We start from the raw sequence: 18,668 nt of genomic DNA on the forward strand, positions 1-18,668 counted from the left end.
TATTCTCGGCGCCGTTCACAGTCACGCCCAGTCCCGCCATTGGACCTGTGTTATGTCCATCATAGGGACTGGGCGTGACTGTGAACGGCGCAGAGAATAGCCGAGAAGCCTCGGCTATGTGTATCTCGGCTCCGCCCAGTCACTGTGTCCTCGGCGGCGCTCGTTCAGCTGAACGAGCGCCCCCGAGTCCCTCCGAACTCCGCGGCGCCATGTTTAAAAATACAAACTAAACGTTTGTATGTCGGCGGCGACAAGGCTGCACTGGGGCAAAGCTGAACTGGGGCAAAGCTGCACTGGGGACAAGGCTGCACTGGGGCAAAGCTGAACTGGGGACAAGGCTGCACTGGGGACAAGGCTGCACTGGGGACAAGGCTGCACTGGGGACAAGGCTGCACTGGGGACAAGGCTGCACTGGGGACAAGCTGAACTGGGGACAAGGCTGCACTGGGGACAAGGCTGCACTGGGGACAAGGCTGCACTGGGGACAAGGCTGCACTGGGGCAAAGCTGCACTGGGGCAAAGCTGCACTGACAAGACTGCACTGGGGCAAAGCTGCACTGACAAGACTGCACTGGGGCAAAGCTGCACTGACAAGGCTGCACTGGGGCAAAGCTGCACTGACAAGGCTGCACTGGGGCAAAGCTGCACTGACAAGGCTGCACTGGACACTGGGGAAAGGCTGCAGATGAACACTGATGAGGCTGCATTGATGGGCATTTAAATGTAAGTTTTTTTTCCTTAAACTTCCCTCCTAAAAGTTTTTTTCCTTAAAATTCCCTCCTAAACTTGGGGTGCGTGTTATACGCCGGCGCGTGTTATACGCCGATAAATACGGTAAATACTGAAAGTGATAACATTAGTTAACTTGCAAACAACTTACATTAGGAAGGTACAAAACTAGCATTAATCTGATTGGAAAATTTAAGGATATCTAAAGTCATATCTTCTTTGTAGGTTCAGACGGGAGTAGGGAGGGGTAAAACCACTTATGTTTTTTTTTTTTTTCCGTTTTTTTGTGTCACATTGGGGAGATTCCCTTTCACTCCAATAGACACATTAGAAACAGCAAGCCAGTTGTAACCGCAACAAATGTCCCAATTGAAAGACTCATTCCCCCTTCCTGTTCGGTTGACAACATAAAATTTAGAATTTTCCCTCACTTTAGGTCTCAATAACAGTGGCTATAGGGAAAAATTGGGAGGGTAAGAATCCCCAGTGGGGACACAGACAGCAGTACAAATTTGACAGAGTTCTAACCCCTCTATCCAATTAAAAATAAGTCAGGGCTTTAGACATACTTAAGTATTTCAGCACATCTTGAAATATCATTTAGTGAAAGACTGCTGGAGCTGTAGACTGTAAAGCTCACAACACATGTTACAATCTGACTGTACAACCTCCTTTAAACCTACCAACAACTCTGTAGTGTAAGGGCCTGCCTGACTGATACAAATTGAATAGTTTAGGTAGGTGCTCATATAACATGCTTTAGGTAAATCTAAAGGAAACTGTGCAGTCAGATAGTAACATCTATGGGAATAAAAAGCAGAACCCCAGGTATGGATTTTATTGTATAGTTATATTGGTCAAGCACGGACTAATGTAAGCATACACAGTCTATACCTGTGGGACTACTGTTGCTGTGGAAGTGGGGAATCACTGTAGTGGTTGCTGCTGTCTTCCAGGTCCCATGCTGAGCGGCTGCCCTGATGCGTAATAACCACAGCGGGTCACTTGCTTGGCACAGTCTCCATTCGCAACAGAGAAGACATTGTACTAATTGGGAAAAATGCAAGGCATTCTGTGAACAAGCAAGCGACCACCTGTGTTTACTATGCAGCCACTCAGCACAGGACCCGGAAAACAGCGGTGATCACTGTAAAACGGCTACTAGTGATTTTCTGCTTTCACAGTGGTCCCACGGGTATGGTATATGGATACCTTCATTAGTCAAAGCTGGACCAATATAACTATGCAATAAACTCTATACCTGGAGTTAAGCTTAAAGATTACCAGGTAATTCATATTTAAAGCCAACAGAACAAGTTATTTCCATTAAAGTCAATAGCTGATGATTAGTGTACACAATAATAATGGGGTGATCACTTCAAGATCTGAATTGCTACCCTTCATGTTAAACTGAGAAGATAAAGTCCACTGCAATTCCAGACATGAAGTCTAATCAGTGCATATAGAACTATTTTGGAGCACAGGACCCTACAGACAATGGTGAGCAACCTAACCACCAAATGCATGAGGTGCTCTTAAGACATAAGGTTATTATTAGTTCCAGATGAATAGAACAGGTTAAACGACGGTCTGGGTGACAGAATGCACAGACCCTCCCCAGTCAGAGGACAGAGAGCGGTTACTCATCTCCTGCTTGAGCTCTTCCAATTTCTTCTGTAGCTCCGCTCGCTTGACAAGCAAGTCCTTACACTGACTCTTGACAGCATCCTACAAGAAATAACCAGGTGCTCAGTGGCTGGGTTTCCAAGAAATATAGTACAAGGAGATAACAAAACCTATATATACATGCAGTAAACCAACCAAAACAAAGGCTAATGCACTATTATTTGGTGTATTTTATATAATGGAAAAAATAAGCCATATAATGAAGCATGTGTAATACTGTAGTGAGGGCACCCTGTCCATATTTAGCAGTGACCTCATTGTAGAAAGCACAAGATCCAAATGTTTCCTAAAGTCGGCAACCAGTCTTTCTATTCTGGCTCTAAAAATATTTTCCTTTGCAGAATGTTCCTAGTTCAGAAATAGGCTCAGGATATCTAGCAAACACTAAATTTCTGACAGCTTCCTACACGTGTTAAAAAAAAGTATATATTAAAAATTAAATATATATATACACACACACATACATATATATACATACATACTCACACACATATAGATATATCTATATCTATAAGCTTTTTTCATTTCCAGCATGACTTCCCCAATGCACAAAGTCGGGTTCATAAAGACATGGTTTGGTGTGGAGAAACTCGATTGGCCTACACAGATTCCAAACCTCAACCTTACTGAACATCTTTGGGATGCATTGGAATGCCTATTGTGAGTTAGGTCTTCATCAGTACCAAACCTCACAAATATTTTTTTTGCTGACCGCCAACACACTCCAAAATCTTCTGGAATACATTTGCAAAAAAGTGGAAGCTATTGTAGGTACAAAAGGAGGCCAACTCCATATTAATGTCTGTGGCTTTGGAATGGGATGTTTAATAAGTTCATAGGGCCAGGCATCCACAAACTTTTAGGGAAAATAGGATTTTTTTTTTTTTGTCATACTTACCTGTAAAATCCTTTTCTTTGAATACACACCGTTGGGCTAATATTCATTACCTACTGGGTTATACGCCATCTCTAGGTGAATGGACGCTGGTAGACAGGAAGTCCGCCCCTATATAACCCCTCCCATACAGGAAGTACTTCAGTTTTGTAGCAACACTGAATCCTCAAAAGAGGGGAGGGACCTCTGTGTCCTGTGATGTATGGGATTTTACTGGCAAGCATGACGAAAAAAATACTATTTTCTTTATCATACATCACGGGACACAGAGTTAGGCTAATATTCATTACCTACTGGGACATCCCAGAGCAATATCCTTGAGGGGAGGGAGACACCCTGCCAAACAAAAATAGCCATCAGACTTTAAACGGCAGCCAGTAGTACACTACAGCCAAAAGGCGAATCTTCGGCTGCTCTAACATCTACCTGATAAAATCGCGTGAACGTATGCACTGAAGACCAGGTAGCAGCCTTACAAATCTGAGCCACAGATACCTGATGCCGAAAAAAGCCCAGGAGGTTCCTACACCCCTGGTAGAATGCGCTCTCACCCTAAAGGGAGGAGCCTTACGTTTCAGACCAAAGGCCTGAATGACCAACTGGCAGACCCAATTGGCAATGGAAGCTTTGGAAGTTGCCTGCCCCTTCTGGTAAAACAAAAAAGGAGTCTGATCCTCGAATTTCCGCAGATCTAGACAAATAAACTCTGACTGCCCGAACGACGTCCAAGGAATGCAGTTATCTCTCTTCCGCCAAACGAGGCTGAGAGAAAAAAGCCAAGCAAAACAATGTCCTGATTTAAATGAAAGGCCGACACCACCTTTGGCAAGAAGGATGAAATAGGATGCAACACCACCTTGTCGTGGTGAAGAATTAGGTATGATTATAAAAGTGATTCCGCGCTACAGTGTAAAAGTGTAATATCAAATAAAATAATCATTCAATTAATAGATCATTAAAGCGTCAAAGCTTACTAAATGGTTAAATTAGTGTACATAGTGTTAAAAATAAAAAATATATATTCAAACAAAGCCAGGGCAGGTGATTTAGAGTATGTTCAGTCTCTTGACCACATTATCAAAAAGATAAAAAGTTTTTATCCACAAACAGTATTATAAAGAAGGGATTTGAATGTCTGATAAGATGCACAAGTAGGGGTTAAAAAAAAAAAAAAAAAAAAGGGGGTTGAAAAAAGCCCACAAGTATTGGTCACAGAGCCCTCACCTTCATACACTGTTCAAAACTGCATATATTGGTGATCTAAAGTCCGTTGTCTGACGTTATTTCAACTTCCACCACTAGGGGGTCCTCCGTGCCAGCATAAGTGAAATTGCAATTAGCCAAAGTGTCAGCATATAACCATAAATATAAATGTCATCAGTTATATTTATTTCCACCACCAGGGGGTCCTCTCCTTCGTCCACCAAATCTCTCAGATATTACTGCACATCCAACGTCTTCTTATACCTCGTATCCTCCGCAAAACGGGGGGGACGGCAGCAAACAAGGGTGGAAGAGAGAGAGAAAAAAAGCCCCAATAGTGTAGTAAGGTTAGAATACACAAATTTTATTATAAGGTTTAAAATGGACTCTTACAATGATAAAAAAGAAATAGGCATAAACAGTTGCTAAGGCGTCTGAGCACCGCTCTCACATCACTTCCTGGTATCGCTCAGTCTCTACGGCCACTCCCTACGCGTTACGTCATCACGTGACTTCTTCCCTACATGAAAGGGCCACCAATTCCGACACCCTTCTAGCCGAGGTGATGGCCATCAGGAAGGCTAGCTTGCGTGACAGCAAGGCTAATGGAATTTACTTGATAGGCTCAAATGGTTGTTTCTGTAACACAGACAGCACCAAGTTCAAGTCCGAAAGACACATAGGTGACCTAATAGGGGGTAGCAAATGAGTTGCCCCATGCATAAAGGTTGGGACCAGTGAATGGGATGCTAAAGGCCTTTGGACGGCCGAAATCTGACCTCCGATTGTACTCAAAGCAAATCTGATTTCTACAGCCGACTGTAGAAAAGAGTGAGAATTCTCCCAATCACGTATTTCCGAGGATGCCATTTTCTGGCTTCACACTAAGCCTCCCAGACCTTATAATAGATAATAGATGTTCCTAGTGACCACTTTCCTAGCATCCACTAGGGTAGACACCACTAGTCCCGAGATGTCACGATCCTTCAGCACCCTGGCTTCAATAACCATGCCTATCAAATTTAGAGATTGTAAATTGGGGTGGAATATAGGACCTTGAGATAGTAGATCGAGGCAGCGTGGAAGCATCCATGGCCCGGCTGTTGCCAATCTCACAATCTCCAGGAACGACTGGAACCCCCTCTCACCGAATCCTGCGCAACAAAATGTGGAAGGAGAGGGATCGGGGTAAAGCATAAACCAGGGAGTAATGGCTCCATGGAGCTACCAGATCATCTGGTCCGATTGCCAGGGGATCCCTTGTTCGGGACACAAACTAGTTTGTTGTTGAACCTGGATGCCAAAAGATTGACATCTGGCCATCCCCAATGCTGGCAAATTTCCTGGAACACCCTCGGGTGTAGGGACCATTCCCCCTTGCAGATCTGCTGGCGGCTGAGATAATCTGCCTTCCAGTTCTCTACCTCCGGGATATGAACCGCCGACGGGTTCAAATAAAACCCTGCGTCCCTTTTGGATACAGGAACCTATATAAATCACTCTCATTATGATCTAGTGCCTGAAACAATAAATTTCTCTTTGGAGGATCCGCGGGAACGCTGGGTCTCAGAAACCTCTGAGGGGGAGCTTGTAACCGCGGGATACTGTCGAGGTGACCCACTCGTCGTGAACCATTGTTCTCCAAATGTCCGCAAAGTGCAGTAGCCTTCCCCCCCACCCGATAGAGTGGGGGCGTTTCCTCAAAAGGAGGGCTTGGTGCCAGGTTTAGAAGAGTTTTGGACCCAGGGTTTCTTCTGGCCCTGTGACTTGCCCCCCGGCTCTAGCGCCCTGTTGACAGTGGAACTGCCTTGGCGCTGAGACACCTGAAGAAGCGGTCCCTGAGGTTTTAAACGAGGGAGGTCTGGTCCTTCTCTTCACAGGAAGTAGAGAGCGCATCCCTCTGGAAATCTTTTGGACATATTTGTCCAAATCATCACCAAACGTTCCTCATGAAAGGGGAATCCTGCCAATAACTTCTTGCAAGGAAGCTCGGCTGACCAGTTCTTAAGCCACAAAAGTCTGCATATGTGTACAGACAGGAGAGCCAAACGAGAAACCTGCTGCATTGAATCCTTCAAGGCATCAACATCAAAACAAAATATTTGAGGTATATATTCTCTGCTTTCAGCAGGACCATCCTCCTGGTTAGGCCTGTCAGGCCATGGGATATAAAAGGGATGGGATATAAAAGGAAAAACCTCTTAGGAAGAACGAAAATCCTGTCAGGATGTCCCCAATCAGCATACACCACCTGTTCCAATAGTGGGTGTAAGGGGAAAGCCTGTGCGGCCTGAGGCCTCAGGGACCCCAAAGAGAACCAAGGGGGCTCAGAAACCTCTGCAGGAGGCAACTTAAAGGCAAAATGAACCATCTCGGTAAGAGTCTGGATCAAAAGCCTTTGCGACTGAGAGGCTCATACCAACTAGACATCATCTGGCCCAGATTGCTCAGAAGCAGACTCATCTGCCAGGCCCTTCACAGAATCCTTGCCCTTTAGCTCTTCCCCATCCTTAACCCATTCCTGCTCCAAGATAGGAGGCTCAGAGGAGGGGGATCTGTCACGGTTCTTACCATCCTGCGAGATAGAGGCAATTATGCCAGCAATCCTGTCCTCTAACCCAGCTAGGGCTGAGGACAGGTCATCCCTGGTGATAAAGGCTGAAGCAGCAGCGTTGAATGTAGGCACCGTACCATACCAGACAGGCACAGCGGCTCAGATTGCCCGGAAGCCTCTGGTCTTTCAGGGGATACAACACCAGGGTTTCAACTAGGCTCCTCAGGAGCTACTGACGACATAGATGTGCCCTTCCCTGTAGTGTTAGTCCTGCTCCACTTTTTTGAAGCCATTGCAAGCCACAAAAAAGGGAGTACCTGGGTTTAGTATTTACACACCCCAGAAGGAAGACCCTTTAATAGAGCTCAACAAGCCCCTATGTAACAATCCTGCTAAGCACCTTAGCCTGCCAAGCAACTCCTGGTCACTCACATGACCCGGGTAAGGAGAAATGAACCACTGAAAAATGACTGGTTCAGAGCCTGGTCTGTGTCCCACAGCTGTCCCCTGGAAGCACCGCATGTCTGCAATACTCAGCTTAAATAAGCTGGCTGTGCGCTGGGACTTCTGCGCATACATGCGTGGTCCCAGCAAATTGGCGTGGCAGTATTGGCATATGACGCAAATCTGTGCACCAATATTAGGCTATGGCGCATGCGTAGCTTCATGTGCGCACAATGCCTGTGGAAAAGCTGCGTGCGCCATGGCCGCCAAACAGCCACGAACATTCGTGCACTTTGGTGAACCAAGATGCGCAATGGCGCACGCTCATGCGTGGACCAGCCATAAGAGAAAACAGCCAAGACAACAGGAAAAAAGGTACTCTTAGCAAACACCCACAGCTAGCCCAAACTCTCCCCCTGTGGTCACCGCACACAGGTGTCCAGCCTCTAGCTAGCTTGACATTGTTACAATCACTGGGGCACCCCACCATAAGTAAATAAGGGAGTTTCACTTACCCGACCGGGCGCAGGGCAGCCTTAGAAATGAAGAGCCCAATCTTCACCCATCACAGCGGGTTCCGTCACTTGGGGTCCTTCAAGGACTGGGTACCCTTTCATGTTTTAAGGTCCACTCCCTTGGATATGTACAGCACCCTGCAGGAATGCCTTAGCTCTGTGGTGTCCAGGATTCTACTACACAGTGACGAGCGCCAGAGGGTCGCATTAGAGGCAAAACCTCGCAGGATCCTTGCCTCTCCTTTGCAAGGCTCGGGTACCATTTAGGCATAAAAGCTTTTCTTCAAATGGATCCGATCGGTCAATGCCTTGATTCATTTAAGAACCGTTTTTGGCACTAAAGTCTTGGAGCTCCGACAGTTCAACAAACGTGCCCATCCACCTTGCAGACACTGGTAAAAAAAAAACTGAAGTACTTCCTGTATGGGAGGGGTTATATAGGGGCAGACTTCCTGTCTAAGACTTTGTCTACCAGTGTCCATTCACATAGAGATGGCGTATAACCCAGTAGGTAATGAATATTAGCCTAACTCGGTGTTCCGTGATGTATGATAAGGAAATAGTATACCCTGTGCTAATCTTATCAAGAAACACTGCAAATGTTTTGTTAGATTGTTTGTTAAATGGTTTCAATGATAACAAAACCACCCAAACATGCAATTTGACAGGCGTTTTCTAAACTTTGCATAAGACCAAAAAAAATAGTACATACGTACATGCGGCTTAGTCCTTGGGTTCCACCTTATGTAATATTCTGCCCAGAGCTGCAGCTGCCTAGTGCTGGTCACCGGGTACAAGACGTGGTCAGAGTAATCCACAAACAGTGGATTAGTAAAGTCTTCAAGTTGGCTGTTAATGTATGACCACAAGGAGACAGACTCTTCCAGAACGGACTAAATTCAGACACAACAAAAGAAAATTAAGATGAATAACTGTGAGGTCCACATTTTAACTTAACGCTGAACTCTAGGCAAGCAGCTAAATACATACAGTTTAATGGTTTCAGTTGGCAAAGGATTTGTACAGGCAAGCACAGTGGCTAAGTGGTTAGCACTTCTACCTAGTAGTGCAAGGTTGTCAGTTCGAATCCCAACCAGGTCACTACCTGCCTGGAGTTTGCATGTTTTCCCTGTGCCTGCGTGGGTTTCCTCCGGGTACTCCAGTTTATTGGCTCCTGTCTAAATTGGCCCTAGTATGTGTATGTACAGTATCTTACAAAAGTGAGTACACCCCTAAATATTTTATTATATCTTTTCATGTGACAACACTGAAGAAATTACACTTTGCTACAATGTAAAGTAGTGAGTGTACAGCTTGTATAACAGTGTAAATTTTCTGTCCCCTCAAAAAAACTCAACACACAGCCATTAATGTCTAATCCGCTGGCAACAAAAGTGAGTACACCCCTAAGTGAAAATGTCCAAATTGGGCCCAATTAAAGATTTTCCCTTCCCAATGTCATGTGTTACAAGGTCTCCGGTGTGAATGGGGAGCAGGTGTGTTAAATTTGGGGTTATTGCTCTCACTCTTTCATACTGGTCACTGGAAGTTCAACATGGCACCTCATGGCAAAGAACTCTCTGAGGATCTGAAAAAAGAAATGTTGCTCTACATAAAGATGGCCTAGGCTATAAGAAGATTGTCAAGACGCTGAAACTGAGCTGCAGCACGGTGGCCAAGACCATACAGCGGTTTGTTTACACACACAGATCCCCGTTCCTGCTCTGTCATGAGCGATCGTGGGTGGCCGGTGGGTATTGCGGCCGCCGGGCACGCTCATCGTCTCCTCAGTGATGCGGCGGCGCACGCACAACCTCTATACTTGCGGGAAGCTGAGGACGTCATATGACGCCCGCCCAGGATGGGAGATCCCATCTGCGGAGGTCATTTGACTATAACCGGGATGTAAAGTGGTTAATGGCTGCGTGTTGAGTTATTTTGAGGGGACAGCAAATTTACACTGTTATACAAGCTGTACACTCAGGGTGGATATAAATCAATGAGTTAAAAAAAAAAAAAAAACTGATTTTTTTGATTTGGACCGATTTTTTTGATCTGTATCAAATTTATTTTAATAAAATGCTTTTGGAGTGAAAAACTAAAAATCTGGTTTTCTATTTAAGATAAATTAATAACTTAGTTTATTCAGCATGAAATGGAGCTTTGTTGTGTAGCATGAGGCTGTATATGCTGCAATATTTACATTTTTGGTAAACTCATTCAATGAATCCAAGCTCTGCAAGCTGAGATAACATGCACTGCATTGATGTATAGTTTCACAGTAACAATGAGATAAACCAAAGTTCAGGAATATTCCTTTATCCCATTGTTTTGCAAATCTATGTACACTACAAACTGTATAATTGAATCGGTTCTTATATTGCTGTTTTACTGACCTGACAGCTTATTATTCTAAATAGGAAACCTTCATTTTGTTGGCAAATATTAAGGATTCAAACTACCAGCAAGAACGAGTCCTTGCATTTAAAGAGCACCTGTCATTTCAGATCCATCATGGCAGCGCCTGTTAACGGGCATTCACTCACCTGCTGCCGCCACGTACCTCACCTTGTTGTGTCACTGCCACATCACCAGCCTCCCATTAAAGTGAATGGGACTGTCGGTAAGTCAACAGCGGGTCAGAGGAGGAGCCACTGCGGGACAGAGATGACAGTTGCTCTTTAAAAATTATGATCTAAATCAAGCCTTTTTACTAGTGATTTAAATCAAATCCACCCAAGAGGTACTTAAATTTGCCAATGTACATACAGTACTGTGCAAACGTTTTAGGGAAGGTGTGAAAAAATGCTATAAATTAAGAATGCTTTCAGAAATAGAAGTGGAAATAGTTTATGTTTATGAATTAACAAAATGGAAAGTAAATGAACACAAAAGAAATCCAAATCAAATCAATATTTGGTGTGACCACCCTTTGCCTTCAAAACAGCATCAATTCTTCTAGGTAAAAATGCACCGAAATTTCGGCCGCTGAAAATTATCAGCCGAAAAAAGAGTTATTGGCATTTAGCCGATAGAGAAAAAGGTGCCGATAATAGCTCCGAAAACACACGCGATTTTACCGTGCTTACAGTGTGGTTTTTATAGGTCACGTGACTCAAAAACGGCAACAAATCTAACACAGGTGCGTTATTGATGCCCTCTTGCTGCATTTTTAATGCATTTTAACGAGGAGGTGCATTTTTGGTGCGTTTTTAACTGGCCAAAAATGCAGCAAGCAAGATTTTTAACACCACAACGGAAGTGCAACGCGGACCAGTGTGAAGACATACATAGAATTTAAAGGGATGCATTTTTCTTGAACTTTTCTTGCGCTAAAGGTGCAGATAATGACCGTCACTAAATTCATATTCATTTAAATTCATTATATTATTTTAAAAAAGTCGAATATAATACAATCATATATAAAAATATATATATATAATTTTAAAACTGTCATTTTCAGTTTCGGTCTCGGCCAAGTGAATCTTGAATTTTCATTTCGGTGCACCTTTACTTCTAGGTACACATACACACAGTTTTTGAAGGAACTCGGCAGGTAGGTTGTTCTAAACATCTTGGAGAACTAACCACAGATCTTCTGTGCATGTAGGCTGCCTCAGATCCTTCTGTCTCTTCATGTAATTTCAGACAGATTCGTTAATGTTGAAATCAGGGCTCTGTGGGGGTCAAACCATCACTTCCAGGACTCCTTGTTCTTCTTTACACTGAAGATAGTTCTTAACCAGTTGCCGACCGCCGCACGACGATGTACGTCGACAGAGCGGCACGGGCAGGCAAAAGGGCTTACCTGTATGTCCTTGCCTGCCCGCGGTTGGGGAACCGATTGGACCCCCCCCCCCGGTGCCTGCGGCGGTTGGCAAATCTCCCCCGGCGATCGGTGGTGAGGGGGAGGCCATCCATTCGTGGCCCCCCCCCCCGCGATCGCTCCCAGCCAATGGGATCATTTCCCTGCCTCTGTATTGTACACAGAGGCAGAGGAAATGATGTCATCTCTCCTCGGCTCGGTATTTTCCGTTCCGGGCCGAGGAGAGAAGACTGTAATGTGAGTGCACAACACTACACACACACACACACACACACACACAGTAGAACATGCCAGGCACATAAAACACCCCGATCCCCCCCCCATCACCCCCCCCCCCGTCACCAACTGACACCAAGCAGGTTTTTTTTTTTTTTTTTCTGATTACTGTATTGGTGTCAGTTAGTGACAGTTACAGTGTTAGGGCAGTGAGTATTAGCCCCCTTTAGGTCTAGGATACCCCCCCTAACCCCCCCTAATAAAGTTTTAACCCCTTGATCACCCCCCGTCACCAGTGTCGCTAAGCGATCATTTTTCTGATCGCTGTATTAGTGTCGCTGGTTAAGGACGTAAATATTTAGGTTCGCCGTCAGCGTTTTATAGCGACAGGGACCCCCATATACTACCTAATAAATGTTTTAACCCCTTGATTGCCCCCTAGTTAACCCTTTCACCACTGATCACCGTATAACCGTTACGGGTGACGCTGGTTAGTTCGTTTATTTTTTATAGTGTCAGGGAACCCGCCGTTTATTACCGAATAAAGGTTTAGCCCCCCGATCGCCCGGCGGTGATATGCGTCGCCCCAGGCAGCGTTAGATTAGCGCCAGTACCGCTAACACCCACGCACGCAGCATACGCCTCCCTTAGTGGTATAGTATCTGAACGGATCAATATCTGATCCGATCAGATCTATACTAGCGTCCCCAGCAGTTTAGGGTTCCCAAAAACGCAGTGTTAGCGGGATCAGCCCAGATACCTGCTAGCACCTGCGTTTTGCCCCTCCGCCCGGCCTAGCCCAGCCCACCCAAGTGCAGTATCGATCGATCACTGTCACTTACAAAACACTAAACGCATAACTGCAGCGTTCGCAGAGTCAGGCCTGATCCCTGCGATCGTTAACAGTTTTGGTGAACTGGCAAGCGCCAGCGGCCTAGTACACCCCAGTCGTTGTCAAACCAGCACTGCAGTAACACTTGGTGACGTGGCGAGTCCCATAAGTGCAGTTCAAGCTGGTGAGGTGGCAAGCACAAATAGTGTCCCGCTGCCACCAAAAAGACAAACACAGGCCCGTCGTGCCCATAATGCCCTTCCTGCTGCATTCGCCAATCCTAATTGGGAACCCACCACTTCTGCAGCGCCCGTACTTCCCCCATTCACATCCCCAACCAAATGCAGTCGGCTGCATGAGAGGCATTTTTATGTCCTCCCGAGTACCCCTACCCAACGAACCCCCCCAAAAAAGATGTCGTGTCTGCAGCAAGCGCGGATATAGGCGTGACACCCGCTATTATTGTCCCTCCTGTCAATCCTGGTCTTTGCATTGGTGAATGTTTTGAACGCTACCATTCACTAGTTGAGTATTAGCGTAGGGTACAGCATTGCACAGACTAGGACACACTTTCACAGGGTCTCCCAAGATGCCATCGCATTTTGAGAGACCCGAACCTGGAACCGGTTGCAGTTATAAAAGTTAGTTACAAAAAAAGTGTAAAAAAAAAAAAAAAAAAAACACAAACAAAAATATAAAATAAAAAATAATAGTTGTCGTTTTATTGTTCTCTCTCTATTCTCTCTCTCTATTGTTCTGCTCTTTTTTACTGTATTCTATTCTGCAATGTTTTATTGTTATTATGTTTTATCATGTTTGCTTTTCAGGTATGCAATTTTTTATACTTTACCGTTTACTGTGCTTTATTGTTAACCATTTTTTTGTCTTCAGGTACACCATTCACGACTTTGAGTGGTTATACCAGAATGATGCTTGCAGGTTTAGGTATCTTGGTATCATTCTTTTCAGCCAGCGGTCGGCTTTCATGTAAAAGCAATCCTAGTGGCTAATTAGCCTCTAGACTGCTTTTACAAGCAGTGGGAGAGAATGCCCCCCCCCACCACCGTCTTCCGTGTTTTTCTCTGGCTCTCCTGTCTCAACAGGGAACCTGAGAATGCAGCCGGTGATTCAGCCAGCTGACCATAGAGCTGATCAGAGACCAGAGTGGCTCCAAACATCTCTATGGCCTAAGGAACCGGAAGCTACGAGCATTTTATGACTTAGATTTTGCCGGATGTAAATAGCGCCATTGGGAAATTGGGGAAGCATTTTATCACACCGATCTTGGTGTGGTCAGATGCTTTGAGGGCAGAGGAGAAATCTAGGGTCTAATAGACCCCAATTTTTTCAAAAAAGAGTACCTGTCACTACCTATTGCTATCATAGGGGATATTTACATTCCCTGAGATAACAATAAAAATGATTAAAAAAAAAAAAAAAATGAAAGGAACAGTTTTAAAATAAGATAAAAAAGAAAAAAAATAATAAAGAAAAAAAAGAAAAAAAAAAAAAAGCACCCCTGTCCCCCCTGCTCTCGCACTAAGGCGAACGCAAGCGTCGGTCTGGCGTCAAATGTAAACAGCAATTGCACCATGCATGTGAGGTATCACCGCGACGGTCAGATCGAGGGCAGTAATTTTAGCAGTAGACCTCCTCTGTAAATCTAAAGTGGTAACCTGTAAAGGCTTTTAAAGGCTTTTAAAAATGTATTTATTTTGTTGCCACTGCACGTTTGTGCGCAATTGTAAAGCATGTCATGTTTGGTATCCATGTACTCGGCCTAAGATCATCTTTTTTATTTCATCAAACATTTGGGCAATATAGTGTGTTTTAATGCATTAAAATGTAAAAAAGTGTGTTTTTTCCCCAAAAAATGCGTTTGAAAATCGCTGCGCAAATACTGTGTGAAAAAAAAAAAAATGAAACACCCACCATTTTAATCTGTAGGGCATTTGCTTTAAAAAAATATATAATGTTTGGGGGTTCAAAGTAATTTTCTTGCAAAAAAAAATAATTTTTTCATGTAATCAAAAAGTGTCAGAAAGGGCTTTGTCTTCAAGTGGTTAGAAGAGTGGGTGATGTGTGACATAAGCTTCTAAATGTTGTGCATAAAATGCCAGGACAGTTCAAACCCCCCCCAAATGACCCCATTTTGGAAAGTAGACACCCCAAGCTATTTGCTGAGAGGCATGTCGAGTCCATGGAATATTTTATATTGTGACACAAGTTGCGGGAAAGAGACAAATTTTTTTTTTTTTTTTTGCACAAAGTTGTCACTAAATGATATATTGCTCAAACATGCCATGGGAATATGTGAAATTACACCCCAAAATACATTCTGTTGCTTCTCCTGAGTACGGGGATACCACATGTGTGAGACTTTTTGGGAGCCTAGCCGCGTATGGGACCCCGAAAACCAAGCACCGCCTTCAGGCTTTCTAAGGGCGTAAATTTTTGATTTCACTCTTCACTGCCTATCACAGTCTCGGAGGCCATGGAATGCCCAGGTGGCACAAAACCCCCCCAAATTACCCCATTTTGGAAAGTAGACACCCAAAGCTATTTGCTGAGCGGTATAGTGAGTATTTTGCAGACCTCACTTTTTGTCACAAAGTTTTGAAAATTAAAAAAAGAAAAAAAAAATTTTTTTTTTTGTCTTTCTTTATTTTCAAAAACAAATGAGAGCTGCAAAATACTCACCATGCCTCTCAGCAAATAGCTTGGGGTGTCTACTTTCCAAAATGGGGTCATTTGGGGGGGGTTTGTGCCACCTGGGCATTCAATGGCCTCCGAAACTGTGATAGGCAGTGAAGAGTGAAATAAAAAATGTACACCCTTAGAAATCCTGAAGGCGGTGATTGGTTTTCGGGGCCCCGTACGCGGCTAGGCTCCTAAAAAGTCCCACACATGTGGTATCCCCGTACTCAAGAGAAGCAGCAGAATGTATTTTGGGGTGCAATTCCACATATGCCCATGACCTGTGTGAGCAATATATCATTTAGTGACAACTTTGTGCAAAAAATAAATAAATAAATAGTCACTTTCCCGCAACTTGTGTCAAAATATAAAATATTCCATGGACTCAACATGCCTCTCAGCAAATATCTTGGGGTGTCTACTTTCCAAAATGGGGTCATTTGGGGGGGTTTGTGCCATCTGGGCATTTTATGGCCTTCAAAACTGTGATAGGTAGTGAGGAGTAAAATCAAAAATGTACGCCCTTAGAAATCCTGAAGGCAGTGATTGGTTTTCGGGGCCCCGTATGCGGCTAGGCTCCCAAAAAGTCCCACACATGTGGTATCCCCATACTCAGGAGAAGCAGCTAAATGTATTTTGGGGTGCAATTCCACATATGCCCATGGCCTGTGTGAGCAATATATCATTTAGTGACAACTTTTTGTAATTTTTTTTTTTTTTTTGTCATTATTCAATCACTTGGGACAAAAAAAATGAATATTCAATGGGCTCAAAATGCCTCTCAGCAATTTCCTTGGGGTGTCTACTTTCCAAAATGGGGTCATTTGTGGGGGTTTTGTACTGCCCTGCCATTTTAGCACCTCAAGAAACGACATAAGCAGTCATAAATTAAAAGCTGTGTAAATTCCAGAAAATGTACCCTAGTTTGTAGGCGCTATAACTTTTGCGCAAACCAATAAATATACACTTATTGACATTTTTTTTACCAAAGACATGTGGCCAAATACATTTTGACCTAAATGTATGACTAAAATTGAGTTTATTGGATTTTTTTTAGAACAAAAAGTAGAAAATATCATTTTTTTTCAAAATTTTCGGTCTTTTTCCGTGTATAGCGCAAAAAATAAAAACGGCAGAGGTGATCAAATACCATCAAAAGAAAGCTCTATTTGTAGGAAGAAAAGGACGCAAATTTCGTTTGGGTACAGCATTGCATGACCGCGCAATTAGCAGTTAAAGCGACGCAGTGCCAAATTGGAAAAAGTGCTCTGGTCAGGAAGGGGGTAAATCCTTCCGGGGCTGAAGTGGATAATGACATTGGCTGTATGTTTAGGGTCATTGTCCTGTTGCAGAATACATCTGCCCCAATTGCACGCCTCCCTGATGGTATGGCATGATGGATAAGTATCTGTCTGTGTTTCTCATCGTTGAGGACATCATTGATCCTGACCAAATCTCCAACTCCATTTGCAGAAATGCAGCCTCAAACTTACCAGGAACCTCCACCATGCTTGACTGTTGCCTGCACACACACTCATTATTGTACCACTTTACAGTCCTTTGGTAAACAAACTGCCTCCTGTTACAGTCAAATATTTCAAATTTTGACTCATCAGTCCAGAGCACCTGCTGCCATTTTTCTGCACCAACATATACATGTGAGCGCTAACATTCAACCAGTATGAAACAGCTGGAGCCCCCTAAAAGATACATATATTGCTCTAATACAAAGAGAATAAATGACTGAAGGGTGATTACATAACTTAAAATAAATCATACAATAACAATAAAAATTATGAATTTGTGCTGATCAGCTGGAGACTGAAATGCTAAAGTCCAAAATAAAACTAAACTGAAAATGAATTAGTCCATGATAAGCTACTGTAGAAGGCAGCCCTGTAGATCAGGATGAAGCAATCCTCTGGGTACTGAAGAAAAGAAACAACAATGGCGCCACTCTAAGTGCAGTATTAAAAACAGATTTAATAAATCTTTAAAATCAAGTACTCACAAAGGTACAAGTAAAGCAGGCGTACAAAGGGTGAGAAAATCATGCCAGGTGTCCCAGTTGAGGTGTAGAGTCACATCATGCGGTGGCGTTCTATACTGCTGACAGGATGCGCTGCTGGATACTCGCTGTGTCCTGTCACTGGAACGCGCTGTGTATAATCCGGGAAACAGAGTCACTTCCGGGTCTGTGTTGGGATAGGCGACGCGTTTGCGGAGCTACGCTCCTTCCTCAGGCCTAACGTGACCTATGATAGGTCGAAATATATGTAGTCTAAGGCGAGCCATGATTGGAGGGGGAAGAAGTCTGTCAAACTCGGACAAAGAGCTGTGTACTGCAGCTGCGTGCTGCAGTGTCAGATAAGAAAGTGAAAGAGATATTGTGAGCAACAATAACTGATTTACTTGAATGAGACAGGAGAAAAAGAAGAAAAGAAAGGATGATGTATGAATAAGCGTGCAAATGTAAGAGAGATGCTGGAGTGAAGGATAAGAGGACAATATTGATAATGAAAGTATTGCAGACAATGAAAAAAGTCATCATAAAAATGTTTTATGGTTGGGAAAGAGAGAGAGTGAATGTGTTGGGTCTATAAAGGGATTATATAGAAATAAATCAAATTAAATTTAAATAATAAAAATAATAAAAATAAAAATGAAATAGTTGGAAAATAAAAATAAAAATAAAAATAAAAATAAAATTAAAATTAAATTTGAATTTAGATACAAATAAAATTGTGAAAATAGTCAGATGACATTAAATATACGCAGGATCATGTGAAAGAATAAAAATATGTTTGAAGAACTATATGTGTTTATGTACAATTATGGCCATACAAATCAGGAGTACCCTGAAGATTGCTAAGTGGAGTTTTACTAACTGTTGTATGATTATGGGATCATGTTTGTAGGTTAAAAAATGTATTTAAAAAGGATAATGAAGGCGTAATACATATATATGTGCATATATATATATATATATATATATATATATATATACATACACACACACGGACACGCACACATGCAGGTGTACATGCAGCCACATGCAGCCACATGCACAC

At 43.4% G+C, this 18,668-nt stretch overlaps 1 pseudogene; it reads right to left on the reverse strand.

Moving 5' to 3' along the window:
- Nucleotides 1-275: 275 nt before the first annotated feature.
- Nucleotides 276-18,668, reverse strand: part of LOC141126956 (phosphatidylinositol-3,5-bisphosphate 3-phosphatase MTMR2-like) — an 84,089-nt pseudogene continuing 65,696 nt past the window's right edge.

This window comes from Aquarana catesbeiana, linkage group LG02, assembly GCF_042186555.1.
Source record: "Aquarana catesbeiana isolate 2022-GZ linkage group LG02, ASM4218655v1, whole genome shotgun sequence".
Taxonomy (NCBI): Eukaryota; Metazoa; Chordata; class Amphibia; order Anura; family Ranidae; genus Aquarana; species Aquarana catesbeiana.